The sequence below is a fragment of the Macadamia integrifolia genome, chromosome 14 (genome assembly GCF_013358625.1).
Source record: "Macadamia integrifolia cultivar HAES 741 chromosome 14, SCU_Mint_v3, whole genome shotgun sequence".
In the NCBI taxonomy this organism is placed as follows: Eukaryota; Viridiplantae; Streptophyta; class Magnoliopsida; order Proteales; family Proteaceae; genus Macadamia; species Macadamia integrifolia.
This window is the reverse complement of record NC_056570.1, coordinates 5,841,740-5,849,306: the sequence shown is the minus strand read 5'-3', so window position 1 is coordinate 5,849,306 and position 7,567 is coordinate 5,841,740.

Genomic DNA, 7,567 nt, shown 5'->3' with positions numbered 1-7,567 from the left:
CGGTTAAACCATGTAGGACCCGAACCGGAGAGGGTTAAGGCGGGTTCCTTATGGATCATGATGGCAATGGTGACTTTGAACACCGGCTGACCAGACAAGTCCGAGTCGGTGCCAGAGGAGACGGGTGTACCCAAGCCGTGTACATGCACATATCATAAGGCCATGTACGGATAAAGCAGGTATGTAGCCGTATCTTAAGGCACGTACGTATATTACATCTTATGCCAAAAGTGAGATTCGTGCCGAGAGTCGAATTCTGTCAAAATCCCACTTGTTGGCCAAGTTTTGGCCCTCAGGTGGGCAGTCACAGGTGGGCGCATCCGCCCACCTGAGTGACCCACCCATGAGGTTACAAGATGTCTTAAAAGGTATAAATAGCTATCATTATATTTTTCATTTTTCTCATTTATGACACTCGGACGTTTGGTGAGAAGAGTAAAGAGGAGAGAGAAAAGAAGGGAAAGAAGAGGAAAAGAGAAGGAAGAGGAAGAAGAGATGGATTTCAGTGGCGCCGAGGTTTGATCTTCCTATTTCAACGTCGGAAGAGTGATCTCCAATACGAGATCTACGATTAGAGGTGAGCAAAGGCTAGGTTCCTTAAACTTTCACCATACCCAAATGAAACCCTTGATTTGAGTAGAGTTTCTTGAGGTCTCGTAGATCCCCCTTGAGATGATGAATCTAAGGTTTAATAGATGGTTTATGTGTTGATTTTGAAGGATTTGAAGGAGTGTTTCCACGATTGGAGGAGCATTGGTGATTTGAAGTGATTTTGGGGTATTTGAACGAGTTTCTTGGGCAAAGAAGGTAAGATGGTTTCCATTCCTTAAATCTAACCTAGATTTAGGTTAGAACCATCTTATGAGACCTTGAACGTGTGAAGAATGGGTTTGGAAAATCCCCATTTGATTCCCCAAAGGTTGGGGGAAGTTTGGAGAAAAATGGCATTTTTCCGCCAAGACCGGTGGGCCAAATGGCCTGCCTAAGGGCATCTGCTTGAGAGGGCAGACCCTCGGGGCCAACCTACCCGCCGGTCTTAGCAGGACCCTCGGGCCCAACCGGCGGGCCCAACCGACGGGCCGATTGATGGGCCGACCTGCTCACCGGTCATGACCGATGGGTCTGACTGGTGGGTCATGACAGGTGGCTATCCGACCCACCCGAGAGGCTCCCAACGTGATTTTTACGTCTGAACGGACCCAAAACGGACGTGCGACCTTCTTTTAGGATTCTAAACATGATTTTGTCATTGGATCGTGTTAATTTTGATCCCAAAATGGTGAAATGCTAACCCCATTCACTTACATTAGGTTCACCAAAATGTACGCTTCTCGCACCGGATCTCACCCGTACCGAGCGTGAGTCCTTGTACACTACAGGTAAGTGGGGAGAGGACGTTTGGCCTTATGTTAAGGCTTGTTTGGCATTCATTTAATTGTATCTAGACTAGTCATGTCATCATGCGAATTATGTGTAACTTAGCCATCCTCATATTATTATGACTTGTGTGTTGTGTTTATTTTCTTAATATCAAATGATGATGTGAATATGTGATGAATGATGACATCATTGTGCATAATGCATTAGCAGACTAAATGCCGTAGTCGGCTTGGAAACGAGTGCATTGGTGGCCCGTGGAATGGGACGCGGAGGCACTATGCAATCGTACTATGTCATATAGGAGCATGCGGTGCAGGTTTATCATCTTCCCGTGCTACGACCCTTCCCAACAGGGGTTGAGGTGTTGGGTTACCATTTGGGGGGAAGCAGTGGTCACGGTTGTTGGGTCACTGTGGCGGTTAGACATACGTCCAGCTGGTCATTAGGACAGTCGACAACCCCGGTGGTATATTCAAGAGGGCCAATCGTACTGCTTTTAAATTGCTGGAGTCAGCACCTTTAATTTCTATCATTTATTTTATGTTGAGAGCCGGTGGTCGGCATGTTTTACTTTTTCGAGTACTCACGGTGGGCCTTCTTCGACAGCCCTATGGGCGTATCGCAGGATAGAGTTCGCGGCTCGTACCCGGAGTATACGCGCACTGTGGTTGTAGTAACACTAAACCAAGGACTTAGTAATGTTATTTAGGTGGATGTGATTTAAAATGAATTGCATAGCATATAGTGCATATGATTGTGATTGATTATATGGACTGCTATGTGGTCCTTCTTTTCACTTACTAAGCTACTAAGCTCATCCCACGTGTGCACCTCTTTTAGACCATTTTGCAGGTCATCAACCTGAAGAGCAAGGGTCGGGCCCCATAGTTGAATTCTCTGAAGAGGATTGGTGGGTCCCCGAGGAATTAGAGCACGTCACAGATTGCTCGTGCGAGGGCTGTGCTGCGGGACCGCAGTTTTGATGCCGAGCTGAGCTTCACTTTTGATACCGAGCTGGGCTCCACTTTTGATGCCGAGCTGAGCTTTTCTTTTGATACCGAGCTGAGCTCCACCTTTTGATACCGAGTTGAGCTTTACCTTTTGATACCGAGCTGAGCTCTACTTTTGATACCGAGCTGAGCTGTACCCTTTGTGTTTTTGATGATCCCTTTTGTGTACTTGATATGTAAATTGTATTCTTTTGTGTAAATATCATGCCTGCGGGCCCACATGTACTTAACTATGTATTACAATTTGGATATCAAGTATAATGAGAATATTTACAGGTAAATCAAGTCTTCCGCTGAACTGTTGAACACTTTCTTAGTTGCGTGTATGTTGTGGTTGGATACTGTATCAGATGATCCTGGCAGGTTTGGGTTAACCGGTGTTAACCCGGTCACTGGCTCGGTTCTGTGTGAACGGAGTGTGACAAGAGGTGTCACACATTCACATCTCATTCACTCTCTCTATGTCTGGGTGCAGCCACGCAGACACCAGACTACCTGATGGGGAATTTTTTCCCTACTTATATAATATGACATTGAGTTCCTTGTCTAGCTATGTAACATTCACCAGTGTCTCTTGTGTCTATCAGTCTTCTCTCACAATAGTATGTCATTTCATAAAAGAGGAGAAGAGAGATAGACATAGCTAGGTGCTAGTGCATATATTCATTAGTTAGGTACATTGGTGGCAATAGGTTGGGCCAAGTTCAGAAGCATTGTTTACAGAGATAGGTAATAGTCGAGCTATCCAAGCAAACCATTTAATGGATAGAAGCTATATTGAAGTAAACTTAGGCCAGGAAAAGCAAAACTAAGAAATTGAAAATGTGGCAATTAAGAGGTCGTGAATTCAACTCTCTTTTGGGCCTGTTTAAAAAAAAAAACAAAATTCCAAACACCAACTCAGAAAGAGATGGGCCAGCTAGCTAGTTAGATTGATATTAGACAAATGTTTAACCCAAATGGCTGAACCAGACCTAAATTCTACGGATTCTATTTTAATTTTTGAAGAAATTTAGTCTAGGGTCATAAATGTCCACTCCTCTCACATCGCTTTTAGAGTTCCATCCAACGAGTGTGGATCAGGTTTTCGTATGAGAACCATTCTCGTACAATTTGAGAACCTGGTGGATTCCATCTGTGTGGATTAGTCCCATATGATAATCATTCTCGCACGAGACCTTAACACGCTATCCTATTTGATAACAACAAAACCAGGGTATTTCTTGAAATACAGTCATTCTTTAATTTTTTTTTTCTCTTAATATTTTTCTTTTGTTAGAGATCAGCAAAAGAATTTATTAGAATTTATGACGTACAAGATTACGGGGTCTACTTTTGGCGCTATGGATTGTGGATAACTAGACATGAAAAAAAAGGTGGGAAATGAGTGTTCCTTGGTTGTGTGGTCATTGCGCCTAAACACAGGGGCAGTGAAATGATGACACACCACTGTGAAATCCAAAAAACTCATCCCCTTGATGTGCATTTGTGCCCCGTCATTGGCCCTCTGCTAGTGTAGCGGGTTGTATGATTGGAGAGTGTTCTTTTCCTCCAAAAAAAAAATATTCACTTTTTCGTATCTCTTAAATCTTAGTGAGTGCGTGAGAGACTTGAGATAGTAGGACACGCATGCTATTTTTATGGGAGAAAGAACCTTGACCTTAGTCCGTCTAACTTTCCTACCATAAACAGAACCCATTTCTTAAGGAAGTTACGAAAAAAATTACTCCTATCTAAAAAAAAATAGGGATTATATGTGGGCATGGGAACACTAGTCGGAGAGGTTCCTCCACCCTAATTTTTATAAAGAAAATTTGGGGCTCAGCAGGAGTATAGCCTTGCCATTTTTAGCTCTTCTTTTGTCAACACCACTGGGCATTCATTGGCCATACTGTTATAAAATTTTGGACCCAATTTTTCCCCTTTTGTTTGTGCTAACTGCTATGGCCAGTCAACCCGATTCCTGGTGTACTTGACCTATGAAATTTAACTTTTCCTTTTCTTTTTAACGCGTAATGAAGAAGTCATCCTCTCTTTCCAATCTTCTCTATTGCCCTTTAATGTGTAGCGTGATGAGCGGAGAGGGGGTGTAGTAGTCAAAAGATTGGCAAAAGTCTTTCCTTGGCTTGATTATACACTTTTCATTAGCGTTATCAATGGCAAATGGGTTCCTTAATTTGGAGTGGTTTGGAAGCCCACTGAAGATACTATAGGGCCACGTTAGGGGTGTCAACTGGTTAGGTTCGGATTTGTCTAGTCGGCGCGGCGGGTCGAGTCTTAAACGAGATATGCACCATTAAAGTCTTAATCAAACTTTAATTTTCTTAGATTTTTGAAAATTTAATATATTTATTAAATCAATTATCAACAATTTAGAAAAGACATTACTCTTAATTACATTAATAATTGATAAAAATATCAATATATATCATATAAATGATCGAGCTTGTAAATATGTCCCGGACCGATTTGATTTATATCATGCACTGTGAACTATTTATAAAGCCTGACAGGTTTAATTATTGAGCCTACCTAGGTTGGGCCTATCGATTGAGATTGGAATTGACACCCCTAATGTCATAGGAGGCGTTATAGTTATTGAGAAATTTTCCCAAATGATGAATTAATCATGTATAGTTATATTCCTTAATTGGAAGCTATTCCTTTTAGTAGATTACCCTTTTTTGTTGCTATGTTAATTGTACCTCTTGCAAATAAAGAAAAAGGAAGGGATGTGTCTCCTTTAGTGTCAAATTATAGGAAGACGGAACATGTACATGTGAAGATCTTTGCATCACATTCATCCGAAAATATTCAGAAGGCAACAACAGTTTTTTTTCTTATCAATAGAAAACTTTCATTCAAACTAAGGACACTGAGGATAAAAAAGGAGGGAGAATAACCCACCAATCATGAGGAAAAAAAGAAAAAGTAAGAAGCCCTTTTAACTAGACTATGGGGCAACAACTTACCTCTTCTGTCGCAGTTAAAGCCTCTTAGGGAAATGATGGATGCTACACCATAAAATGAGGTATTAGTGATCAAAGATAAAATAAATAATAAAAAAAAATCGACTTTTCATGAAAACTAAGGATAAAACTGATCGATCTAGACCAATTTATATCAATATTTCTGTTAACCAATACTGTCCCTGATATCGATCTCTAAATCTTGTGTTACACTCAATCATCTAAGCTGATGTGGTAAAAATTAACCAGCCGATCTTCCTTGCAGCTCCTGATGTTCAAGTTGATCTGCACAGAAGAGAAGACATAGGAGATGCAGGCTGACCCAAGGAGGGACTCTTTTGATACCTAAGTCAGATCTTTCCACAACAGTTACTCAAGAGATGTTTTAGTGAAAAAGTGTTGGACCCCCTGTGATGGAGGCTTACCTTGATATTTATAACCTGCTGATGATGAGAGAAGGAGAGACGTTTGTGGAGAGTCCTGTTAGTCGTGGAGTCCTTGAGGGGAATGGCTCTATGATTCCAAGAATATTTCGGGTTCAAGGGCATGTTCTGGGAATATTCCTCTCTTATCTTGAAGGCATAAATCTTAAGAAGGGTGGACACTTCTGGTGACGTGCAGTAGGTTGAATCTTGCCCCTATAATTAGGGGTCACATCTTTTGAATGTAGGAGTGGATGTGCGTGCGTCTCTGGGCGCTTTATTTGCTTGTGTCGAACCAAGGTGAGACTCGGCCTAAGGAGAGATTGAGGTGGCAGGTCGGCCTGAGGAGAGATCGAGGTGGCAGGTCGGCCTAAAGAGAGACCGAGGTGGCAGGTCTGCCTGAGGAGAGACCGAGGTAGCAGGTCAACCTTCTGTTCAGGCTTGCATACACGTTTTAGCCGAGCTGAGGATGGGGACATATTTTACCTCATCACCAGCCTCCTGCTTTAGCAGTTCGAATCGATTTTCTAGAGCATTTAATTAAATCTCGACTTTCGTATGGCGTGCGTTGTCTATTCGACACGAAATGCACTGCTTTTACCGTGTGTCACTCCGCTGCCATTTCACCTTGGGCAGGCAAAGAGACCGCTTTGGGTGGCCATTGATTTTGGCCAGATCCAACCATTTGTTCACTGCCTTCATCTCCTATAAATAGGGCGCTTTTCTTCACAAAAGACTTCGTGTTTGTTCGAGAGATGAAGTCAGCTCAGCTCGCTCATAGTAAGTCTGTCCTTCGACACTTTGGCGTGGTTATTAGCTCAGCTCGACTTAATATGTTCAACTAGTAAGTAGCTTCCCACTACAAGAAAAATGGACATTCACGACACTTTTTTTGCAACGGTCGTAATTCTGTCTCTAAATAACCCATTTAAGGACAGATATAAGTATGTCACTAAATATTTATCAATAGGGACGGACATGTGCCGTTGTGAAATTTGGGACAATATACTTTCGTCTCTATTGTCATTGAATTTACGACAAATTATTTTCCATCGCAATTAAACTTAATTGGGACAAATATAGTGTTATCCCTATATGTTTATCAGTTGGGATGGATATATTGTTAGAAATTAGGGACAGTATATTTCTATCGCTACTGTGATATAATTACAACGGTTTATTTTTCATCACAAATAGTATTAGTTGGGACAGATAGAATTCTGTCGTTACATATTTATTATTGGAGACGGAAATATTTTCTCCTGTAATGTCATAAAAAATTACACTTGATAATGCAAACTATTTTTCGATAAGTTATTATTTGTAACAAAATATTTTCCATCGCCACATTTAGGACAGATAATAAGCTGTCTCGAATCAATTAGACATTTATATCTATTACGATGGATTTTTTTCTGTCCCTAAGTAAATCATTTAAGACAAAATGGTTCCATCCTTACATATCTAAAAGTATAAAATAGAATAAAAAACATTAAATTCGAACGAATTGAATTTTATACGATTAATTTGACATTGGAGAAGGAAATTTTCCGTCGCAAAATTGGAGACGGATAACTAACTGTCCCTAAATTAAAGATATTTTCCTTCAAAATCTATGCAATCAGATCTCTGAATTGCGTTAAATTCGAACGAACCAAAATCTATACAATTAATTCGGTACATATTTATCATTGGAGACGAAAATTTTCCGTCACAAAATTAGCGACGGATTATTAACTGTCCCTAAATTAAAGAAATTTGATTCAAAATCCAACCCTAATTTCCT